Raw genomic sequence first — 12,123 nt, forward strand, 5'->3', positions numbered from 1 at the left:
GTAAGGATGCAGCCATCTGTGCCCTACAGGATTGCCAACCTACTTGCACCAGGTGGGCTCCTGGCAAGTTTCATTGTAAACAGGCAACAGGGAAAGGTGTTGCCAGCATGGAGGTGGAGCTACAAGGGACACCAGCCCTGCTTCCCTTCACTGTCATGCAAATGTCAAAGCCCAAGAGACCCATTGGAGTGACTGGTTAGCAACCCTAGATATCTGACTTTACCTTTCAGAACCTACCATGTCCCAGATACTATGCAATAAATGCCATTACATGTGCTGTTCCAGTGTTTGCTAGGGGTTAGTAGATAGATGGAGATGCCTTCATGGGTAAGTTAGCCAGGCAGTGGGGAAACAGTAGACAAGGGGGAAACACATCCCAGGCGGTCCCAGTCGTCCACCCACCTGAGACACATGAGCCAAAGGGGGGGGCAAAGCTGTGTAGACAGCCCCTCCCACTGAGTACATGCAGAGGGGGAAGTATATATGAAGGAATAGTGCAGCCCATGGGTGGGGAGGGTGAGGAGAGAAGCAGCTAGGCACTAACGAAGGGGATGACTGACAGGCAACTGATAAGCTGGAGCTGCCATGCTCTGGAGTCCTTAACCACCTTGTGCATCACCGGATGGAAAGGCAAGATATAAATTGACTAAAATAAAAATTGAAGAAAGGCAGGATATGTAATTTTTTATTATAGTATTTGTTTGTACCCCACCCTTCAAATGCTTCCCAAGGTGGGAAGTAAAATTAAAAACACTACAGATCCAGCAAATGCAAATCTAGGCCAGCAAATGCAAGACATATAAAGTTTAAGACCACCAAGTTATTTTACAGCCCTTTGTTTCAGCAGTCAGTAAGTACTGCTGAATCTTCTTGTTTTGATTTTCAGGCAAAAAAGAAGGTGGCTAATATGAAGGATGGAATATTTCAGAGTGGGATACTTTAATTGTGAGAATATTTGCCTTTTTCTGGTCTTTGTATGTACTATTAGCCCTAGTGGCTATTTCAGTGCCATTTTTTATCCTTGTTACTGCTTTTTTCAACTTCCTGGACTAGTTAGCCAAGCCAATCAGGACTCACGGAATGATGCAACAATGCCAAATACCCACATTTAGCTACAAGCCAATATCAATGACAGGAAACAAATACAATTCAGAGTAGGGATGTATACAACTGTCTTAGTCCATTATGACATTTATCAGCCTTTTTTTGCTTTTATTTCTGTTCTACTGTAATTAGCAGAATTTAGCAAATTATTATTTTGCTGTGGAAAAATATACATATTTTACATATGTTGCTGCTAGTGTAATACATAGCGCATGTTTCTTCCTTACATCATTTCTTAGATTCTTTATTATGTATGTAATTAGCAATGTTATTTTGTTATGGCTTTGATGTGTTCTTTTTTGATGCTGTGGCTTTCTCATGGGGTTTTACCATTCATGTTTTTTTATTTGTTATTTTTCCCTATAGATGCTCTGCATTTTTCTTCAAAATGTTAGTTTTACCTATGGTTTATCTGAAGAAGTTAAGATCATAAATTGTCGTTCAAATTGGCTTGTTCAGGCAAACCAATCACAGTTTGTCTTAGTTCACACATAATGACAAACTGTAGTTTGTTGCAAATAAAAGAGAATGCTTCTGATCTCTTCCTCACAGCTGTGCCAAAAGAGAAAAGATGGGAAAATGCAAACCTGAAGGTTGTTGTGCACTTAACACTAAACTATGGGGTTTTTCCAGTCCAGGCATTGTTTTTCCAATCCAGTAATTGGAAGGGGAATCTTAGTGCCCTGCTTTATTCTATTTCTCCCCATCATGACTCCCAATCATGGTAAAACCAAAATAAATTAGGCAAAATAAGAGAAAATTACATACATTTGCACTACTTGAATTTTTTAAGCAAGCAGCAGGATTCAGGTTTTCTTGGCTAAATTTGGATTACATAGACACAACCATTTTCCCTCTCTCTTTACAGTGAGTACATATAGCCTTGAATATGAGAGATGCAATTGCTTTGTTTTGGCTGTTGATGTGATAAGGACATGGACACCAAAATACCAGATAGCATCCTTTGTATATCCTGTGGGTGAAAGCATTTGGAGGTATTTCTCCAGACTGGCAGAGGAATCAAACCTAACATGACTTTTTCCTTCTCTAGAATGTTTCTCCCACCCAAATGAGCACAGGAGTTCAAGAAGAGAAGCTGGACGAACATAAGAATCCTTGGATCATAAAAAAGTTGACTCATGCAGGGAAAGATAAGAATTTGGCCGACCTGCCAGATCCAGTTGCCCAATATATTTCTTTTAAAGTTATAGATTATCTCTGATCATTGGCATAAAACTAAACAAATATTAACACTTAAATGGCTGCTGTACTATCAAATACTTCAAACAGACTGTAAAGAAGTCATGTCCACTTGAATTACATTTTAATTTTCAGTATTATGCAATCTGTTCTGACATTTGTATTGTAATGTACAGCATAATTATTTGATGTGGGAAGTTTTCTGTCTGGTCCAGTTAAAGTTAGTTTAACTGTCATGTTGGGCCACAACTGACAGCTGTGAGTTAGAATTCTCAGTATGCAAAAGAAGAGTAGAAGATACACAGGTTTCAGATGGTGGGTGCAGGTTTAGAATTTTTAGTTAGACAGTGTGATTGGCTGGGAAAGGACAAGATGGGCCAGAAGGGTATATAAGGCTAGGTGCCGGTCAGCAGAGAAGGGTTAATTGGTTGGAGAGTTTGAGCTGATGGTACTTGGTGTTTGTGGAGTGAACAAGAAGAAGAACATGACGACAGCACAGGAAGAGGATCAGGGAAAAAGAAGGAAGACCTGAGAGGCAGGTGGAGTAGTTTGGTGGCCAAAGAGAGAGAGAGCTGAATCCTTGGCTTAGGCTGAAGAGACAAGAGGAGAATCTGTCCATAGCGAAAAGCAGCTTGGAATGTTGGTCTCTCTGGTAGGAGTACCAGAAGGAAGATCACCAGGGCAGCACAGCAAGACAAACATATGCTTCGATAGATCAATCAAGGGCTGGAAAATGAGGTTTCCAGCCGAGTCCTCAGTTATGGTGTCGGTGAGGTGTAACTGGAGTGGAGAGAATAAAAGAGTAATTTGGCTAAAGGGATTTAATAGTGTAACTAGCTACTTTCTTAAAGCTGTCTTAGTTTAACATTAAAAGTTGAATATAAGCTGTGGGCAATTCAAGTAACAGTAGCAAGTTAACAAAGCATGTACTTATTTATCGATACAGTACTATTTTAAAGCAACCCGATACGCTTGTGCACATAAAAACCTTGTAAAAAATACAGAAATACCTTTGTTAAATATGATATCTGAATCTGACTGACTTTGTACCACACCTGTACCTCACAGTTACCAGGTAATTGGTAAGTTAAAGGTTCAGAGATATAAGTGAGACTGAATGGTTGCAGTGGCATGGGTTTAGGAGAGCCACTGGAGAAGACATTGGGTTTTGTTATTATAAATACCACCCTTCTCTTAAAATAGACATAACTCTCCTTAACCTTAACATAAGGTGTCCAATGTTAGATTCCACAGGAATGTGGGGTAAGTCAAAGGGCAGCACCACATATGAAAGCAGACATGGAAACAGTCCCCACTTCCACACTGCCTTGTTGCTCTTCTACCATCCACACTGCAGAGCCTGTGATAGCATGTTCTATGAAAGAACCACGCACATGCAGCATGCAGTTCATGCAGTGGTGCATAAAATGGTGCACTGGACTAAAATCAACAGTCTAGCTCCCCCAATATTGTTGTAAACCACCCAGAGAACTTCGGCTATGGGGCGGTATACAAATGCAATAAATAAATAAATAAATGTGTATGCACTGCCTATATAGTTTAAGCATACTAAAAATGATGCTGGTGGCCCATTATACAAAAAGAAAAGGGGGGAGAACTATGAAGTCACTGGTGGAGAGCACCGAGCCGGGCTGGAGCCGCCTTTTGGCGGGCCTGGTGCTGCAGCCTGTCCTCAGGAGATGCTGCTTTGTGGTGATGATCTTTCAGCAGCTTCTGAGGGCCTGGAAGTGCCCCTGCAGCTGCCACCATCCTACCATCTCGCCGTCCTACCATCTGGCCTCCGTCCACTTTGCCTTGATATCGGCTGTGCTTACACCCTGGCTCCTTCGCCTTGGCTTCATTGAGAAGAACTTCCCTGTTAGTTTCGACTTCGAGGGGCCTGTTTATCATGCCCTTCTCCCTGTTGGAGCTGCTGGATGTTAAGATCAAGAGGAGATGCCATTTTTGATCTTGCAAACGGACTATCACCCACACTGGTTTCTATGCCAGGGTGGGAAGACGTACACCAGGAGCTTCCATCTGAAGTTACACCTTTCGGACTATGCAGGCGAGAAGCCCTATTATTGAAACTCAGTTGCCTCTACCTTATTGTTTAGTTTTTACTGTTTAGCCCTTTGATGTTCTGATGTTTTATATGTTTTTGCTTTGTACGTCGCTAAGAGTGGCTGGGTAACCTGCCAGATGGGCGACTAATAAATCAAATAAATAAATAAACACACAAATAGGTGATGGCTAAAGAATAAAGACCCAATATACATCACAAGAACCCTGACCAATACTATCTTTCTTGGCTGTTGTCATCTTAATCCACAAATAAAACTTGTCCAGCATGGTTATTATCACAACACATTAACAGGGGAAGAGTGGGAACAGCCAAGTTTAGAAGTGGTGAATCACTGGCAACAGTGACTCAAGAAGATATCTATCTTTTGGTATGGAAGGGTTGTGATTTTCCTTTTTCAATTAGCTGGTCCCAGATCCTCTTACATTTTGTGTGTAATCATGGCAAGGGTTAGGAGAGTGCAGCTGAAAAAAAAAGGTTTGGAACTCATTCTGGGCCTCTCCACATCTTGGATCACTATTGCACCAAAAATGGAGGATAATGACAGGCAAGTTTCCTAACTGAGCACTGCAGATTATTTGCCGTCATACTTAATCCACTTTGTGTTTCCTTTCATGTGCTCCTTCATGCCAATGGCTAGCAGCAACCAAAGAGCATTAGAACAGTGGAGGTTTTGTCTGTGCACTCAAGCAGGAGTCTACTTTAGTTTTCCTCTCAGAGGTTTTTCCTTTTGTGATGGATGTGGTGATTCTGAAAGGTGAGCACTTGGAAAACAATACAGGCTGTTTTACTCAGCTCAGGTTCCCATGCCAACAACCAGATTGACAAAAAATACAATGATCTATTCCCACTAATATTTGTTAAGCATGCCTCACTCTTTCCTTGGATGTGATAGAGGGAGTGAAATGCAGTCCAGTATTTACAGCACAAAAATATTCTACTTTCCATCATGCCACAGACGTAACCTTTGATACTGCAGCAAGTGGTACATCAGAAATAAAACCTATATAGCATACCCATAATGGCCAAAATGCAAAGAACAACAGAGGGCTTTCAAATGTATAAAATAATCAAGGGGAAGGTTTTCAAATGCATATCAAATAACCACCCACCCACACATCTGGATGGCAGGATCTACAACCAATCTAGACTGAAGGCAGCATGTTGAGGATGAGCATGAAAGATTTCATATTGAGAAAAGCTACATTTTTGTGCTACAAACAGGTAAGTGTGCATGCAGCCCTAGTTACTTCTCCTTTCACACTGGATCAGCCCAGTTCCATCACTGGAGTAGGTGTGATAGTACCAGTTAGGCTACAGTACCAGGCATCACCAAATGCCATACATTTAAGATGGCTACAATGTCGCCCGTAATGTAATATCTTCATATTGCATATGCCCAATATGCAGGTTACCCACCCCATTCTCAGTACTCACCTTTTTCACCATATCCCTAGGGTCCAGTGGTCTCCAGTCAAGAGACAGCAACTCAGACAAAGGTTGCCTCTCCTCATTTCCATAACAGTCAAAATGTATCATACCGTGCCTGCAAGGATCCTTGTGTTACAGACAGAATGTTTTGGTACACCTGCTCGTAGATGCCAGAAAATAGGCATGTTTACCATTAACACAGAAAATGGCAAAACGTTACATTGTCTAATTGTTGCATAAAACAATTACCAATATTAAGTTGTAGCCAGTGTCAATGTACTGTGATATATTATCAGCCAAATCTATACAGATAATAATTTCACAATGTTCAGAAGGAATCTCCTCACGTGCATATGGAAGCTTGAAACATTAAGGAGGAAAAACTGTGTTTTGAAAAAACTGCCAAAACCCCATGTCTAAATCAAAAAGAATAGAAGCTCCTTAACATTTCTGGCTACCTGACTTGTAAAGAGACTGGAAGCATGGCAGGTACATGTATTAATTACACACAAGTGACAAATACTTTTTAGTTGCTATTCCCTTTTCTGGGAACCTAGTGTCAGTTTTTTTGTGCACAACCAGAGAGATCCATATCATTTACTCGCATTTGTTCTGGGGCCAGTAAATCCTATCAGCAACACTGGTTCCCACTGTCCTTGGGCTCTCTATGACCCCAGTTATGATGGTGCTTGTCCCTCCCTGCTGCTGCTATGTTCTGTTGGCTCTGTCCTGCTGCCTGTGTATTGGAAATGCAACCAGGAGCAAAGGAACTCTTGAGCTCCTAGTACTTAAGAGAGCATGGTACACACATGAAGAGGCACAAATTTGTCTCCAAGTCCTACAGTATGCTCTAAAGTTAGCTCCTCCCTGTTCTAGGCACACTTTATAAACTAGACATACTACCCAGCTTCCACTTTTCAATTTACCCTTTGCAAACAGCAAAAGCAAAAGGCTTCTGAGGGCAGCTGAATACAACCTAGTTCAAAAGTCTCCCAAACTGAATTGTACAGAAGGGGCAAACTTGGGATGGGAAAGGGAAACAAATATTAATTCAGAACTTTTGCTAGGCATTACTGTGTAAGCCTCTAAGCAATGATTTATATCTCTGTTCTGTTTTGAGGGGGAGTTAATGTTCATTTTAATGCAGTGGTCGTTGCTTAATAATGAAAATGATTTTTTTTAAAAAAAAAAACTCTCCCAAGCTCTAAATTAGATTTGTCAGTCTGTATCTGCTTAGGGTTCTAGAGCCAGGCCTGGGCCAGCAGTTGACTATTCAGAATGTTGCTTCTGCTGTTTTACGGCTGGGTCTGATTAGCTCCAGTAAATCTCACAAGCTTTTACAAGATGAGGAGGCCCCATATGTATAGGTACTGGGAAATAAATGTGCATACCCATCCACAATCATGATGTACAGTTAGATCGTCACAATAATTTGTGCTCCTTTGGGAGGAAGGGCGGGATACAAATTTAAAGAATAATTAATTTTTCATGGTCTCACTGTGGATACCTTGCTATGGGGAGGATTCCAATCCTTAAAACGTGAATTCCATGACAGACAGACAACGTAACATTTTTTTATTCATGAGAGAATGGAAAATAAATAAGAAATTATGTTTGTTACTGAATGTACTGGTACTTAGGGACTGCTTTTCTTCTACTCAGAAATCTTTAAAATGGGAGATCTCCTAACGTACTCCTAATCTAAAAATGACATTCCTGTTCAGGTCCTCTCACTATTTTAACTGACAAATCCTAACTGCTCCTTTCTCTAAATTCCACCCTCCAACAAACCCTCTTACCTTAACATTCCATCCTCCCGGCAATTGCCCCTCCCTTCCAGTCATATTCCAGAATACAATTCATGACGTTGCTTCTGCTCTTCTCAGACTGCTTCTGATACAGCAAATCTCCTGCAATCAATCTCACAACATCAGGGATCACCCAGATGTAATGTATACCTGGAAATAAAATGTGCATAACACATCCCTAAGCATGATCTACAAGTTAGATCATCGCCATTTTTATCCTCCTGGGTTGGGCCCCTGTTGCAGCTCCAAAAGTGTACCCATCCTTGTCCCCTATGCTTGGGGCCTGGATGTCATCATCACAGTTGCTGCTTGAATGTGCTCGTTTCTAACTAGGCCATTGGTAATCGGTGGAAATGCTTGTTTTTGAAATATCTACACGATTGTTCATGCCATCCAATTATATATTTGAATTTGTTAGGCTTATAATTAAGAATTATATGCATAGGCAAGAATTTGTTTTTGTTTTGTGGTATATTTATAGAGCAATACTTAGCTGTTCAGAGTAAAAAGTATTATTTATTATTTATTTATTTAATTTAATTTATATACCGCCCTAAGCCCGAAGGCTCTCTGGGTGGTGTACATAAAAGATAAAACAAGCACAGGGTAAAAATACAATAAATGCAATAAATCAAAAACCAAAAACAAACAAACAAAAAAAGAACCAAACAACGTCCAAAATGCAAAATAATAGTGAAATACAGTTAAAATACACTTTAAAATGCCTGGGAGTATAAAAAGGTTTTCACCTGGCGCCGAAAAGATTAGTAGTTTAGGTAGAAAGATTTGGTAGGTAGATATGTCACATGTGACAGTATTGCTTCAGTATACTTACCAGACAGACCAGATGTAATTATCATTTATAGTATGTTTTCTCTGTTAATGGTATGACACTTTTTTGAGGGGAGGGGAAACAAAACACCATTCCTGCAGTTCAACAAGCTTGTAAAAAGCCAATGAGCTGTAGCAAGTTAGCCCTGCCTTCAAAAGACCAAGCAGGGAAATTTGTCTTTAAAATGTTTGCTCTCAATGTACTTTTTAAAAAAATCTTCAAATACTGAATGTGACAGCGCATTCTCCAAATATTCCAAAATCATGATCCAAGCCCCAAGACTCAGTGGATCGTTTGTACAATTGCTAGTTTCAACAGACATGAATTTCTGCCATGCCATAGTGACCCAGCTGAAGTTCTGTCACAAGTTCAGCAAAGACTCACAAATAATTTGCTTTCACCTAGACAACTGGATTCCCACCAGTGAAACAACCTAGTAGATCTTGAATATCTGCTGTTAGAAAGACGTGGGTCCCAACTCCCCTCAGCTCTTCCATGCCTTCTTTTTCCTTTTGTGTGCCAGTCTAGTGGTCCCAGGAGAAAGTAGAGGGAGAGCAGAGGGAACAGCCAGATGCTTTGAATCTTCTTAATTGGGGACCCTGGAATGGAGATGGTGAGAAGGAGGGCACTTGGGTCCTCTCTGGTTCACTTGGCCCTCCATGAAGCTTCCTTGATATTTCTCAAGATAGACATGTCAGTGCCATAAACTTATTTTCTCTGTTAAAAATCTCTAGACTTATAGAACTATAGTTTCTCAGAGAGAGGGAAAAGCTTTAATCCCATAGTGTTTTCAACTTTTATTGATAATATTATTTTGTAAACTGCTTGGAGGTCTTTACATTCAAGCAGTATATAAACTTTATTTATTTGATTTATATCCCACCTTTCCTCCCAGTAGGAGCCTTTGTTAAGTAAATAAATAAATGCTTGGAGTTACAGTCTGGATAGTCAAGGGAGGGATGTTGCCTGTTCTTGTCACATTGGAGAGAACATCACCAAGTCCCCAAAACACCCATCCCCCTAAATCTTAATTTGTCTTACGAAGCAACCACCACCCTAGTAGCAAGTCAGCCAGCTTTGAATCAAGTTGAGGTTCTAGATCAGACCAGGATCAGCAAGGAACTGGCTCTGAGATCTTGCATTAAGGATCTTCCTTTCCCTTTTAGCTCTACCCAAGATCTGCCATGCAAGTAAAGAAATTTACCAATCTGAGGGCCTCTTTTCGTTCTCCTCAGGTTCTGTGTGCACATTTCCAGGTCTTGGGGCTATTGCGCCAGCCAACCAACATCTATCCCTACTAGCATCTTCTTGACCAGACTCAAACCTTCACTAAGCACCAGTCCACCAAATATGCAAGTTGAGACTTCAAGCCTGTCTGTAGAGATTATAGTGTTGAAGGGAGCTACCTACAAGCCCTTTCCTATGAAGAGAGGGGATCAGGTATCCCCAAGAGAACAAAAACAAAGGGAAAAATCTGGACTCTGGAGGAAGCGGAACTTCAGAAAATCATTTTGAGATCAACTAAAACTCCACATCAAGAAAAAGATACATGCTCAGGGATGGACAAATTTATTTCCCTGTGTCTATTATGAGGTGACCTGATTTTGTAAGATTTCATGAGATTTGTTAGAACCAATCAAAAGCACTCATGGAGCTATTCCCCTATAATGAGAATGAGACAGAGGATGAAATGTTTGTTTCCTAAAAGAGAAACAGGATCATTTCAAAACAGGAAAGCATACTTAATAACGGAGTTTTATTCATATTGCTGACTGACAGTGGGACAATGGTTCATACAGCAGTATTATTCACTGCAGGCTCAGCTAAGATTAACTTACAAATTGTGCAACAACACACTATTAGACCATATAGGTGACAATCATAACTGACTGCCTTAATGTGTGTAACTTGCATTGTGTTAGTGGACCATGCTACCTGCATTGTGATAGTGGCTTCATTGTTCTGAATATTGTTGTATTTTTTAATCTTTCACACTGCTGTGGATATTTTTGACATAATGTAAATATGGTGGTGGTGGGGTCTGCGCAGTAAAGAAATATTGGAATTGGGGGAGGTGTCCATGTGCAATGACAGCAGTTTTACATTAACTCTTACACTCTGTCTCATATATACACACACAGCCATCAGCTGAAACTAAAGACATACACACAATTATATCACCTACCCATTCTTGGCCTACTTCATGCATGTGACACCACCTACAAAAGCTGTGCCACATTAAAGCTACAATCCTGTGCACGCTTACTTGGGGAATAACCCCACAAAAACACAGTGGCTCTTATTTCCAGTTCCAAGGCATATGTAGCAGAAGATCAAGCTTTTTGCCTCTAATGTATCACAACACTTTTTTGTTTTAGCTTCACAGCATTTCCCCCCCAAAGTTTCAATATTAAACCACCACTGCATACATCCAGGCCTCAACCCACCAAAAAAGAAAAAGGAAAGGGGGGGGGAAAGCTCAGCAATAAGAAAAGGCCAAGAAAAATAACCCACTAACCCTGACCTGTAGAATGTTTCCCAAGAGCAGCTGTTAAGCAGGTCAGAACTTCTGTCTCTGGTATATTATCTTAACCTAAAGCTTGAACGTTACATGAATTAAGAAGAGTTTCACCCTCATGCTGCTTTAAAAACTTACCTCTGTATGAAAGATAAGCCTGACTTGCATACTTCAAAGTTCAGGTTTATTTAATCCTAGGCTCACTTGTCTCCAGTTATGACAAGAAAGTGCACAAGAGAGAACATAATTGCCTTCAAAAGTGGAAAAGGGAGACATCCAGTGGAGATTGTCCACAGTGCATTCAGCAATCAAAAGAATTGCATTTACTGTACAGAAAACAGTGGGAAATGGGGGGGGGGTTGCACTATTACACTCATTTACAGCAACTTGGGCCACATTTATTTAACTTTAAAAACTCATAGCTTCTCCCAAAGAATCCTGGGAAGTGTAGTTTGTGAAGGGTGCTGAGAGTTGTTAAGAGACCCCCTATTAGGGTTGCCATATTCCAGTTCCACAAATCTGGGCAGGCTAATGTGCATATTATTTGCATATTATGCAAATTATTTGTATATTAATATTTGGATTGCCCAGTTGTTTTCTTTTTGTGCCTAGGAATTACCACCAAAAACTGGGAAAAGATGTGAGAAATCTTTTTTTAAAAAGCAACATTTTCAGCCTTAAATGCCTAGACTAGTTTCCAACACTATGGAATATTTATTGATTGATTAAGAGGATTTATATCCTGCCCTTCTGCTGTTAAAAACAGAGCTCAGCACAACTTACAAATACACAATCAATATAAAAACAGAATAATTAAAAACACAAAATAGCAACAAACATAAAGTAAGTCAGGGCAGCAGTACGGTTAACCATTACATATACGATATATTTCAGAGATGTGGTGGGTGGAGAAAAACAAGAAGCCAAAATGTTAGGAAAAGGAGTCTTTCACACCACATGCTCAGTTCTAAATACTATTGCAGCAAGTTTTACAAGTTCCTCCACTATTCTACTGGTGCAGGCACTCAGACATTCAAAGTATCTGTATGTTTCTTAGGTTTTATAAAAGCAGAGCTTTGCTTAACTCAAAATTTCTTCTCCCTTTGATCAACCACATCTACACAGGTTCCACTGGGCCTGGAAGTGT

At 40.3% G+C, this 12,123-nt stretch overlaps 1 long non-coding RNA gene across 3 annotated transcripts; it reads right to left on the bottom strand.

The window, feature by feature from the left end:
- Positions 1 to 1,729: 1,729 nt before the first annotated feature.
- LOC133382947 (uncharacterized) lies at positions 1,730 to 11,242 on the bottom strand. Of its 3 annotated transcripts, none has more exons than XR_009762127.1 (4): positions 11,115 to 11,242; positions 7,618 to 7,776; positions 5,825 to 5,933; positions 1,730 to 3,084 (listed from the first exon to the last, which is right to left on the bottom strand). It is a non-coding gene; the product is annotated as an uncharacterized LOC133382947 (long non-coding RNA). The 3 variants fall into 3 exon arrangements; XR_009762129.1 differs by having other exon boundaries at positions 5,825 to 5,975; XR_009762128.1 differs by lacking the exon at positions 11,115 to 11,242 and adding an exon at positions 10,983 to 11,030.
- Positions 11,243 to 12,123: the final 881 nt, after the last annotated feature.

Source organism: Rhineura floridana, chromosome 4 (assembly GCF_030035675.1).
Source record: "Rhineura floridana isolate rRhiFlo1 chromosome 4, rRhiFlo1.hap2, whole genome shotgun sequence".
Lineage (NCBI taxonomy): Eukaryota > Metazoa > Chordata > Lepidosauria > Squamata > Rhineuridae > Rhineura > Rhineura floridana.